Source organism: Gymnoscopelus braueri (genome assembly GCF_963280865.1).
Source record: "Gymnoscopelus braueri genome assembly, chromosome: 23".
NCBI lineage: Eukaryota > Metazoa > Chordata > Actinopteri > Myctophiformes > Myctophidae > Gymnoscopelus > Gymnoscopelus braueri.
This window is the reverse complement of record NC_137625.1, coordinates 38,093,521-38,107,321: the sequence shown is the minus strand read 5'-3', so window position 1 is coordinate 38,107,321 and position 13,801 is coordinate 38,093,521.

The window sequence follows — 13,801 nt, the reverse complement described above, 5'->3', positions numbered from 1 at the left end:
GTGTGTGTGTGTGTGTGTGTGTGTGTGTGTGTGTGTGTGTGTGTGAATTAAAGTGTGGTGCATAGGAGATCTATACTGGCTTAGCATGGTGACTACATATTTGTTTGAAACCAGTTTTATAAAACCTCTGTCCTCGTCGACTTTCTCCACTTGATAAACCGCTGTGCCTTAAACTTAAAGGGATGGTTCACCCCATGGAGACTTGAATTCATGGATATTTTTTTGTTTTTGTCACATTCCTAAGCCAATAATATGATGACCAGCGGACCGGTATGCAGCGCTTCCGGTAGGAGACATAAAGGAGACTCTTTGTGTCTCCTACCGGAACCGCTGCCGGTCATCAAATTATTGGCTTAGGAATGAGACAAAAACAAAAAAATATCCATTAATTGAATTCAAGTGACTAATCAATAGAAAAAAAGTCATTGTTTGTTTACAGCTATAGCCAGTAAACAAACAAACAAAAAAATGTTACTGGTTACTGGTTACCTAATTCTATTTGTTTCTACTAGCATTGAAACAAAATGTTTCTACTGTAGTAGCATTGCTACAAAATGCTTCCAGTGGACATTTCTCTGTAACCGTTGTGTTATCTTTAGACCTTCTCTAGAAAAAACGAACTATCCCGCTAAAACTATCTAAATATGGCAATGTAGACCATCTAGTGATAAATATATGAATATATCAATTGTGTGTTCGAATTGTGTGTACACATCTTTCACTTAGTAGGACACAAATTAGACACATTTGACAGTTTCTGCTTAACGTGATACAGAATAAAATGTCAACTGTAAATACTGCATCGTGGTTGTATGCCTCTGTCAACCACTCCATTTACATCTGTGTGTCTGTCAGTGGTGTAAAGTAACTAAGTACATTTACTCAAGTACTGTACTTAAAGAGGTGGTGCCATGTTTTTGCACTTTTTCTGTTTTTCATGTGTCTATGAGGTTGATAGAACTTCATTAAGCCCCCCGGTGGTGTTTTTATGGTGTTTTATGTCTTCTCTGACTATTTGGAGTTTCTTCCTGGAGGCTGAAACCTTGAGGGTCAAACGTGCCAATTGAGAAACAGCGCTTTAGTGACATCACAAAGCCCACACCCTCCCCCTCATTATCATAACACAACAGGTGTGGGCATGAGGAGGAGGAGGGACTAGGACAGGTGGGTGGTGCTAAGGTGGTGGAGGAGGTGCTAAGGTGAGAACCAGGTATACTTAATGCACTGGTGGGTGTGTCTACATAAAAACAACATTTTAACACTTACTGTACACTTTTTTTTTGTTGAAAAAAATCCTTACATAATAATAATACCTTATGATCAGGTTTTAGGGTTGAAAAATATCATGGCACTCCATCTTTAAGTACACTTTTGAGGATTTTTTACTTTACTGGAGTATTTCCAATTTTCTGTACTTTTTGTTCTACTCCACTACATCTCAGAGGCAAGTATTATACTTCTACTCCACTACAATTATTTGACAGCTTTAGTTACTAGTTACTTTGTAGATTTAGATTATCACAAAACATACATTAACCACTTCAGCCCTATATATATTTCGGTCATTGGGACATTTTGCACAATGAGTACTTTTACTTTTGGTACTTTAAGTATATCTTGATGCCAATACTTTTGTACTTTTACTCAAGTAAATGTTGATTACCGGACTTTTACTAGTATGCTGTATTTCTACACGGCAGTATTGATACTTTTACTTAAGTTAAAGATGTGAGTACTTTTTCCACCACTGGTGTCTGTCCAGACTCATATAGCCCAGTGAATGAAGACTTTTTATAGGAATCTTATGAACATGTTTGTAAGATCATGGGCCGATTCACTAAGCTGTTTTCACCCATATTTTGAGTGTAAACAGCTTCATGGTCTTGAATGGGGGCATGGAGCAATGCAACGGATCGTCCATGTGAACGCGCCACTGACCTTCAGGCAAAAATGAGGAACAACTGTGATCCGCACATATCAGGGATGTACACACCCCTTTGTGAATTGCAGGTCGGTTTTTGCTTAGCGAAAATACACCTCCTTTAGTGACTTTATTTACACGTTATTTACACTGATATTTACGATCAGCTTAGTGTCGGGGCCAATTGACCTTGACCTTTGACCACATTCAGGTTGGCGCATGGGCGGGAGGACAGATGGACAGACAAACAGAGACATGGAGCGACGGACAGATGGATGGTTGGACAGACAGACAAACAACAAACAACAATGTTGCCAGAAATAGTATGTATCAACTTTAAAATACAGCATTTTCGGTGCCTGCTTCATTTTGGCGGGAGCGTCGGGGGCAGACACGGTGTTTAGAGAAAAATATACCAGTGAAAGATTAGATAAAAAATACCTTTATGTAATGAAGAAATTACACAGTATGACTTTAATAAAAGTCATATATAATGTCTTCTATAAATGTATACAATTCCTTGCCCACAAGGCCAGTTACATTTGTGTTCAGTCCATTCATACAGCAGGAGCCTTCTGCCCCACCAACTTCTTACAGTTGACTCTAATTAGCATATCAATTTAGAGGCACTGTATACATTAAATATAATGACTTTGCCAGAGAGCAATAAATGTATACAGCAAGGGGAAATGCCAAGGATCTTGTTCCCCGGCTGAGACTCATCATTATTCTCCTCCACGTGGTCGCCATATGAGGGTCACATTTGCATAATCACCGAACACCATATCTAACCCATTTCTCGCCGCCGTGAGATGCGTTTGATGAGGTGAAGTGTGTCTGCCTGTTTGGCAGAGTGTGGATCTGATAAACAGACACTTGGAACCGTGTTCACGTTTCGGAGAAAAAAAACAATGTTTTATTTTGTGTTACGGAGCCAATATATAGTGGTGGGAAAAGTACTCAAATGTTTTACTTAAGTAAAAGTATCAATACTGCATTGTAGAAGTACTCTGTTACAAGTAAAGTTCCCGAATTCAAAATTTGTTTGAGTACAAGTACAAAAGTAAGTATCAAAATGTACTTAAAGTACCAAAAGTAAAAGTACTCAAATGTTTGAAAATAGCAGATCATCTGCTATTTTCAAATAGCCTACGTATAAAATAGGGCTAAAGTGGTTAATGTATGTTTTATAATGTAATAATTGATATCTGCAAAGTAACTAGTAACTAAAGTTTTCAAATAATTTTAGTGGAGTAAAAGCACAATATTTGCCTCTGAGATGTAGTGGAGTGTAAGTAAAAGTATAGACAATTGGAAATACTCCAGTAAAGTAAAAGTACCTCAAATTTGTACTCAAGTACAGTACTTGAGTAAATGTACTTAGTTACTTTACACCACTGCCAATATAGTCGCTCTATTTGTGTCCGTGCTACAAAGAAAAGCATGAGGGAGTGAATAATGTCTTATTTATACTTGGTTGCGCGCCAGTGTGACACACCAAAAATAGCACATCTACAAGCTTGCAATGCGCTGCAGAGCGAGACACAGGTGCGCAACTAAGTGTTTATTGGGCTTAAGGCCATAGTCACAGTCATGTGTTATATATCAGTGTGTTGATAAACAATGAGCATACACTCGACCCAGGGGTCATTGAGGGGGTCCCAAGGGGTCCTGGAGGTTAATAAGCTTTGACTGTCTGTGGGAGCAGTTTACTTCAGTGTGCAGACTTTATTTTAATATCCCTGGGGGGGGGTCCCCAGCTAAATGTGTTAATATAGCATCCAAATCAGTTCAACCACTTTAACCTTAGTTTGTCCTTCGGCTGTTTTTCAAACATTTTGGAAAATCTTGAAACATTCTGAAAATGTTTGAATCATTTTGGAAAAAAATATATATAACACAAATCTTCTCTTAATTATGGGGGTCCCGGGCACAAAAAAATATTTTCGGATGGGGGTCCACGACCAAATACATATCAGTTTGGGGATCCTTGACATGAAAATGTTTGAGAAACACCAATGACACACTGACATGAGGTTCCCAGGGGTGGCATGTCTGGGGCACAGCTGGCACTTTGTCACCAGTCTGCCACGCCCGGGTAAACACAAAGCTCACCCAATGTGACCATCAAGTAGCCCTTGGGGAAAAGCTCTTATTGAAAAATGGACAGTAAAGTACAGAGAAGCGGTCCAAGGTCGCTAATAATAAAGCTTCAATGTCAGCAGCAATAATTATGTCAGAGTTGTTATCTTATCTATTTATCTTAAAATTTCTATTTTTTTTAGACTTAATTCCACTATTGTGGCATCTCAATTAGACAGGGGGGGAAGCTGAAGAGGCTTCTGCGGTCTGCATTTGAGTTGTCTATTTAAGGTAAACAAAGCACTGCAAATACATTCTTAATACATTTTGGCAGTTTAGATCAGCTTTGAATACGCTGTGTAGTTTGTCCTAATTAGCTGTTTTTATGGTGGCATCCTTAATTGTATATAGAGCTGATTCATAAGGTAACCTACTCTCCCTGGCCTAAAAATAACACTCTTTATTGTCACATTACAGGTTTACAGGTTTACACAAGCTCCCATCATTTGCCATTTTCACGAAAGGGAAGAAGAATAGAGCTAGATGGAAAGAACAAGAAGCAATGGTCCGTAAATCAAATATTCCTAAAACACATGTGTGCATAGTGAAAATGCGAAATGGCAAAAGAAGGAGACAGTTAACCCAGACCTGAGGCCGATTCAACAAAATGTCGTCTAAATCCTAACAGTTTTCTGAAAAGAAACTATGACCCCCAAAGTTTTATGTATTAGCCGCGGACCCCCATCTCAAAACATTTTGTTCCAGGGAGTTACAAATGTTCGCTTTAAAAAAATACGTATTAAAAAATGTGCACAAATTCTCACGATTTGTTTTTAAATAGCAGAGCTACAAGCTATATATCTGCTATTTTTGAATAGTCCAAGAAATCTAAAATGACACAGATGCGTTCCCGGTCTTAATGGGTTGAAATAGCAGCAGATAGGGTTGTATAGTGATAAGTAATTTTCCATTAACCCTCTATATAAGTAACCCTTAACAGAGATCTCTGTCTGAACTTCTCAGGAACTAAAGTTTGACTTGTGTACGTGAAGTGTGACCATGTCTATTTGCGAGACAGTCTGCCATTGTTCATGTGTTCTGTGTGACTTTGTAACGATATACTCTGACCACATGATGCCACATCTCGCTACACACTGTTTCAGATTTAAGGCCAGAAGCAGATCTACAAGCTCACAACGCGTCAGTGAGCTTGTAGATCGGCTAATTCCAAACATTTTAGTACTTTTACTTTTGGTACTTTAAGTACATTTTGATGCTAATATTTGTGTGCTTTTACTCAAGTAACATTTTGAACACGGGCCTTTTACTTGTAACAGAGCATTTTTATATTGTGGTATTGCTACTTTCTTTTAAGTAAAATAGCTGAGTACTTCTTCCACCACTGGCCAGAAGCAAGGTCATTGCATGTTCTTGTGCACGTTCATGTGATATCATTGCTCTGGGAGGAGCTGTGGACATAAGAGATGCTAACACAAGTGTACTTGTTGTCATGTTCCTTGCTGAAGCCTGAGCTGGAAGCAACGGGCATCCTCACCAGCTTTAAATGAACTACACAAAGACAGCTTGTTGCAGTATTGGTTATTTCTCAGACTATTCTAGATATGTTTCTATTCTAGATATCATACGATAATTGCCACATCAGTAGATACACCAAGGAGTCAGTTGCACCACCTCACACTAAGTTCAAACTTAGCCTAGTTATAGCTTAACCCATTCAATCCGGGGACGCATCTGTGTCATTTTAGATTTATTTGGCTATTCAAAAATAGCAGATACACAAGCTCATAGCGCGGCACCGAGTGCCGCGCTATGAGCTTGTAGATCTGCTATTTTTGAAAAATCGTGAAAATGTGTGCAAATCTTTGAATATATAATAACTCAAATCTTTGCTTCTGGGGATCCCTTTAACAAAAATATGTTGCAAATGTTTTAAAAACTGGTATAAATATATTTTTAAAGATTTGCACACATTTTCACGATTTTTCAAAAATGTGCAGACATATGTCAGTGTAAACATATAGTGTGGCAGTTGGAGTGTAGTATTATTAGCCTGGTAAACCCTCCCTCCGGAAATCTCATTTCTATTTGATTCCTGGAGAACAAATAGAAATGAGATTTCCGGAGGGAGGGTTTACCAGGCTATAGTATTATACCAGACTGAAAAGTAAGTGTTGTCAGTACAACCTGGTGACAGGCGGTGCTCAGTGCCTGTTGACCAATTAAAGGTGAGAAAAGTGGGAGCACTCTAATGATCAGCACAGATGATAGCAAAGCACAATTCACAATGTCAGTCCTGCATTATGGAATAAAAGCCTGAGAATAATATTTACTAAAATGTATATTATGCTGGTAATATTAGAGTGCTCCCACTTTTCTCACCTATAATTAGCAGTGGTGTAAAGTAACTAAGTGCTTTTACTCAAGTACTGTACTTAAGTAGTATGTTGAGGTATTTTTACTTTACTGGAGTATTACCCATTTTCAATACTTTTACTTCTACTCCACTACAACTCAGAGGCAAATATTGTACTTTTACTCTACTACAATTATTTGAAAACTTTAGTTACTAGTTACTTTGTAGATTTTGATTATTATTACAAAACATACATTAACCACTTCGGCCATTTGAAAATAGCAGATCTACAAGCTCACAATGTAGCCTACATTCTATACATTTGAAAACTTAAAACTTTCTGCATTATGAGTACTTTCTACTTTTAGTACTTTAAGTACATTTTGATACTTAAAGTACTTCTGTACTTTTACTCAAGTAAATTTTGAATATTGAACATTTACTTGTAACAGAGTACTTCTACATTGCAGTATTGATACTTTTACTTAAGTCCAAAATGTGAGCGCTTCTTCCTCCACCACTGACTCTCAAGGTTGAGTGATTGCTGCCGTATTTCATTTGGACATCAGGTCTCAGTATGGCCGACCAGTGGCGTAACGCAGAATCACGGGGCCTCCCCGCGGGAGTTTCACGTGAGGCCCACGTACGTGCACAACCTGCGCGAAACATTTCGGGTCTAATTCGGGTCTAATTCGGTCTAATTCGGGTCTATTTGACCAATATATACTTTTTTCTTTTTTTTTGCTGTAAAAATATTTGTATCAGCGCAGGCGGGGCCCCGCCTGCTGGTGGCCCCCCCGCACCGCATCACTTGCTGCCCCTCCGTTACGCCACTGTGGCCGACTCATAGATGGGTTTCCGCGCGACGTCATCACAGAGCAGAGTGCTCAATCTGCGCATGCGCGGGGGAGAACGAACCGGAAGCGCCATTCACTCTCTCGTTATTTTCGGGATTTAGATAGGCATAATGCTGCTATTATAGGCATAATAGGCATAATGCTGCTATTATATACAAACAGATCCAACTTTCGACAAATCATTTTTATTGAGTAAAGAAGATATTACAAACTGCATCATTTAATCTACTTTCATTAAACCTGGTGAAGACCATTTATTTTCTGAATGTACAATGGCCAGAGCTGCTGCGGGTAATAGCGCCCTCTACAGGCTCATCCCGCCACTGCGCGCGCATCATCCTCTCATGTTTACAAACAGGAAACCCATCTATAGGCTTCATTTTACAGTTTACAGTTTAGGCATTTAGCAGACGCTCTTAATCCAGAGCGATTTACAGTAAGCGAGGACATTATACATCATAATTCATCATAATACACATATTACATCAAATGCATAAAAATAGTAATCTAATAATAAAGTAATACATAAGTAAACCAATAATCTAATCATAACTAATACACACGTAAACCAAGAACCTATCATCAGCCTACATTGAAACTATACACACCATAGGATGCCAGGTCAACAATGACCTGGCATCTGTCTACTGTACATAACATGCTATCTAAGTTACATTTTAGCCTTTGCATAATCCTGCAAGGTCATCAAGGCTAGGGCAAGTGCTACAGGCTGAGGTGGAGTCTGAAGAGGTGAGTCTTCAGATTCCGGCAGAAGATTGGGAGTGAGCCTGCAGTTCTAATTGCAATGGGGAGTTCATTCCACAGTTTGGGAGCCAAACGGTGATAATCATCCTTCACTCAAGCCGCCCCACTGCTCCATGTTTCCAGACATTTGAGAGACACCATGATGAGGGGATTAAAGCAGCACAACTCTGGCCATGCCAGTCTTGCTGTCATGCAGATGGTGGATCATACGTAGTAGTGTGACATCTTCACACTGTCATTGGTGTTTCTCATATACTCTGGTGATGACCAGTGGTGGAAAAAGTACTCAAATGTTTTACTTAAGTAAAAGTATCAATACTGCAATGTAAAAAATACTCTGTTACAAGTAAAAGTAAGGTATTAAAAAATTACTTGAGTAATAGTACAAAAGTACTGGTATCAAAATGTACTTAAAGTACCAAAAGTAAAAGTACTCATTATGCAGGATGTCCCATTTCACAAGTTTTCAAATGTGTAAAATGTATAAAAATCCTTTGAAAATAGCCAATCTACAAGCTCACAACGCGTCGCAAAGCAACGCGTTGTGAGCTTGTAGATCTGCTTTTTTCAAATAGCCAAAGTATATATAATGTATATATTTTGATTGATTGATTTTTCTTTATTTAAGTGTCATGCTTCCAAGGAAGCATTTTCAATGTGAAAAGATGGTTGCTTGAAAACCAAAGCTGCAACCATTTGTGATCATATTTTAGGTTTTTTTAGGCTATGTGATGTAATGTAATTGTATTTCACCGTTTGTCTGTTTTCTGATGTTATTGTTTTTCTGTTTTTCTGTTTTGTGTGAGGACTGCGGATGAAAATTAGCATCTTTGCTAAATCCGGTGTATTTACGTTCATGCGACGTTCATTAATATGCTCTGTCCTGTCTAAATAAACAAATAAAATAAATAAATAAATAAATAAAGCCCAGCCCATATGGACTTACAGGACACTTTTGCATTTCACTTGACATAAACAATGAACCACATAAGTCACAAACAATGAACAAACGAATAACAAACTAAAACAATCAAGCCTCATACTGCACATGGCAGATTAAATACAACTTAAAATACAACATTGGTATAAGTGGTTTTGTAATAATAATCAAAATCTACAAAGTAACTAGTAACTAAAGCTGTCAAATAATTGTAGTGGAGTAAAAGTACAATATTTGTCTCTGAGATGTAGTGGAGTAGAAGTAAAAGTATTGAAAATTGGAAATACTCCCGTAAAGTATATAAAAGTACCTCAAAATTGTACTTAAGTACAGTACATGAGTAAATGTACTTAGTTACTTTACACCACTGACTGTAGCTGTACTAGCCAGTGACCCCTGTCAGCTGGGCCTCGTGTGGAGCTGTGATGTAACTGCATCCTCTGGAGTCAGAGGGGGTTGGCGAGAATCTTTATGACTCCATGGCCATTGGCCAGTTTGCATCATCGGGACTTTGAAGTATACCTGTACAGTATGTGGTTAACCTTGCGTCACCAGGCTGTGTGTGTGTGTGTGTGTGTGTGTGTGTGTGTGTGTGTGTGTGTGTGTGTGTGTGTGTGTGTGTGTGTGTGTGTGTGTGTGTGTGTGTGTGTGTGTGTGTGTGTGTGTGTGTGTGTGTGTTTGTACGTACGTGTTGATGAATACAATGTGCACTCACCCCAGTATTCATAGCTTGTTATCAACAGCACAATTTCCATGTGCAGGGACGCCCAAATTGAAGCCACAGACCCCCATTTGTACAGATTTCTATGCCAAGGTCCCTAGAAGATTTGGCAAAAATATTCCCAGATCTTTTGGACATAGCTGATCTTCAAGCTCAGCTATTTTCAAATAGCTTAAGTATAAAATAGGGTTGATGTGGCTAAACTGTTCCTCATTTTACTGGGGACCCCCTGGAAACCCCCTCAAGAACTCCTGGGAGTCCCCGGACCCCACTTGGAGAACAAATGACCTACAGGATATAGTCTTTTTTATTTTGTTTGCTTTTTTCTTGTCTTTTTTCATTACGACTATTACTTATGCTGCTGCAATGTCTCAGGACGCCGAACAAAACTGAGTTTTGCTCTTATGCAGTGGTGGAAAGTAAATAAGTACATGTACTCAAGTACTGTACTTAAGTAAAATCTTTAGGTGTTTGTACTTTACTTGAGTATTTCCAATTTCCAATACTTTTACATCTACTCCACTACATCTTAGAGGCAAATATTGTAGCCTACTTTTACTCCACTACAATTATTTGAAAACTTTAGTTACTAGTTACTTTGCAGATATAAATTAGATATTAAATTAACCAGCTATTTGAAAATAGACGATGTACAAGCTCACAACGCGTCGCACCGCGACCTTGTAGATCTGCTATTTTCAAATATTTCAGTACTTTTACTATTTGTACTTTAAGTACATTTTGATACCAATACTTCTGTACTTTTACCCAAGTAAATTTTGAACACCAGACTTTTACTTGTAACAAAGTACGTCTACATGCAGTATTGATACTTTTACTTAAGAAAAACATTTGAGTACTTTTTACAAAGCAGCAGGCTGCGGCTCAGGAGGGAGAGTAGCTGTTTGGAAACCGGAAGGTTCCTGCTTTGATCCCCAGCTCTTCCGGGCTTTGTGTCGAAGTGTCCTTGGGCAAGACACTGAAACCCTTTAACTGCTCCCAATGAGGATGGTTCCTGGCTTGGTTGCCTTCACCGTTTGCAGTGGTGGAAAAGGTTCTCAAATGTTTTTCTTGTGTAAAAGTATCAACACTGCAATGTAGAAATACTCTGTTACAAGTAAAAGTCTGGAATTCAAAATTTACTTGAGTAGAATTACAAAAGTATTGGTATCAAAATGTACTTAAAGTACCAAAAGTAGAAAGTAGTCCTACTCATTACGCAGAATGTCCCATTTCATGTTTTCAAATGTTTACAAATCTTTTGAAAATAGTCGATCTACAAGCTCACAATGCATCGCATCGCGACGTATTGTGCGTCGCATCGCGACGTATTGTGAGCTTGTAGATCGGCTATTTTCAAATGGCCAAAATGTATAGGGTGTAGTTTTTTAATAATAATCAAAATCTACAAAGTAAGTAGTAACTAAAGTTTTCAAATAAATGTAGTGGAGTAAAAGTACAATATTTGGATCCAAGATGTAGTGGAGTAAAAGTAAAATAATTGGTACAAATACCTCAAAATTGTACTTAGGTACAGTATTTAAGTAAATGTACTTAGTTACTTTCCACCACTGACCGTCTGTACGTGAACTGGTGAAAGCAAGCAACACACATTGTAAAACGCTTTGGATGAAGGTGCAATAATACAGACATTTACATGGACCACTTCTGTTTTATTTTATTTATTTATTTTATTGTTTTTATGTTCAGTGCCAAGCACAGAGAAGTCATGCAGGCTCACACACACACAAGCACGCACGCACCCACGCGCACACACACACACACACACACACACACACACACACACACACACACACACACACACACACACACACACACACACACACACACACACACACACAGTAGATACTGTACAGTATATCCGTGTATACATACTGTATACATGTAGGCTATACATATATCTGTGTAAACATATTGTATGCACATATGCAATAGATTCATGCACGTCCATTCTGGTACTAAGGACCAGCCACAACGATAGCATAACAAGCAAGCAGTCAACCAGAAAGGCCTTTCAGCTGCAATGCAGTGCTTCATGTTTACCAGCAGATGGCAGGCTTTCCCTAGAGTTTGCACCGGTCTGAGGCCATCTATACTGTATTCATGTCATGAAGGATTCTGAATGAGAATACTTACAGCACTGAATGTTTTAACACAACTTGTGACATTCTCTTGCATCCAGATGAGCTGTATCTGGGGCGAGGATGTCAAATGAAAGGTATATTTAAATGCATGCATGCCTTCAGAAAGACACTGCCTGAAATAAGAAAAGATATGACCTGAAACTAATTTCCTGCTTCATAATTGACTCTGCATAATAATAATACTAATAATACTAATAATACTAATAATACTAATAATACTAATAATACTAATACTAATACAAATAATAATAATAATAATAATAATAATAATAATAATAACAACAACAACAACAACAACAACAACAATGTTATTAACCACTTGAACCCTAGCATCTATAGTCTGGGGGTTTGGTATAGGCTAGAGGTTTGGTACAGACTAGAGGGAAAAAGAAGCAGACCAAGTACAGAGCCAAAGGTCAAATTATACTAAGTATTGAGGTTTTAAGTGTTAATACCATTACTACTACCAATAATAATGATAATAATAATAATAATAATTATTATTATTATTATTATCATTATTATCATTGGTGTAAAGTAACTAAGTACATGTACTCAATTAGGCCTACTGTACTTGTTACAAAGTACAATTTTGAGGTACCTTTACTTTACTGGAGTATTTCCAATTGTCTATACTTTTACTTCTACTCCACTACATCTCAGAGGCAAATATTGTACTTTTACTCCAAAACGATTATTTGAAAACTTGAGTTATACTAGTTACTTTGCAGATATAAATTATAAAACATACATTAACCACTTTAACCCTATTTTATGCCTAGGCTATTTTCAAACATTTTGATGCCAATACTTTTGTACTTTTACTCAAGTACATTTTTGATTCCAGACTTTTACTTGTAACAGAGTATTGCAGTATTGATACTTTTACTTAAGTAAAACATTTGAGTACTTTTTCCACCACTGATTATCGTTATAATAGTAATATACATTTTTCTATAATGCTGTACTTTCCTACTGATAGAATGTGCAGTAAAACAGCAACATTGCCCTTTCACTTCTGACCCCAAAGTGAGCTCTCATGCTGTCAAAGCCTCCGTCCATTTCTGAAGGACTTGTAGAGAGGAGATAAAGCCTGCTTCACAGAGCCAGTGGCTCCTGCTGTCAATACTCCCAGGTTTGAGGTTGCACGAGGCCAAGCGTGGCATTTAAAACAGCCAAAAGCTCAGACAACGGAGGAGTAGGGGGCTTAAAAGCGACGGGCCAACAGGCACTTGACTGACACCTCGGTCCAATTACCTCGAATTTCACTCCAGTCCAGGAGCTCGGTCAGATCGAAGGAGCTCAGGTCTGCCAAATTAAAATGTGTGTCATCTCTGGATGACACTAAGAGAAATCTGTATCATACAATGTTATATCTGTGATAACCGTATAGGCTCTGTATCTGGCTTGCAGGGGTGGGAAAAAGTACTCAAAATATTTTACTTAAGTAAAAGTATCAATACTGCAATGTAGAAGTACTCTGTTACAAGTAAAAGTCTGGAATTAAAAAATTACTTGAGTAAAAGTACACAAGTTTTGGAATCAAAATGTACTTAAAGTACCAAAAGTAAAAGTACTAAAATGTTTGAAAATAGCAGATCTACAAGCTCACAAGGCGTCGCAGTGCGACGAGTTGTGAGCTTGTAGATCGGCTATTTTCAAATAGCCTATGTATAAAATAGGGCTAAAGTGGTTAATGTATGTTTTATAACGTAATAATACATATCTGCAAAGTAACTAGAAACTAAAGTTTTCAAATAATTGTAGTGGAGTAAAAGTACAATATTTGCCTCTGAGATGAAGTGGAGTAGAAGTAAAAGCACTGCAAATTGGAAAATACTCCAGTAAAGTAAAAAATACCTCAAAAGTGTACTTAAGTACAGTTGAGTAAATGTACTTATAGTTACACCACTGAAAATATGGGTTAATGCGGGTAAACTAAGGTATGGTCCTGCATGTGAATCAGAAAAGCAGGC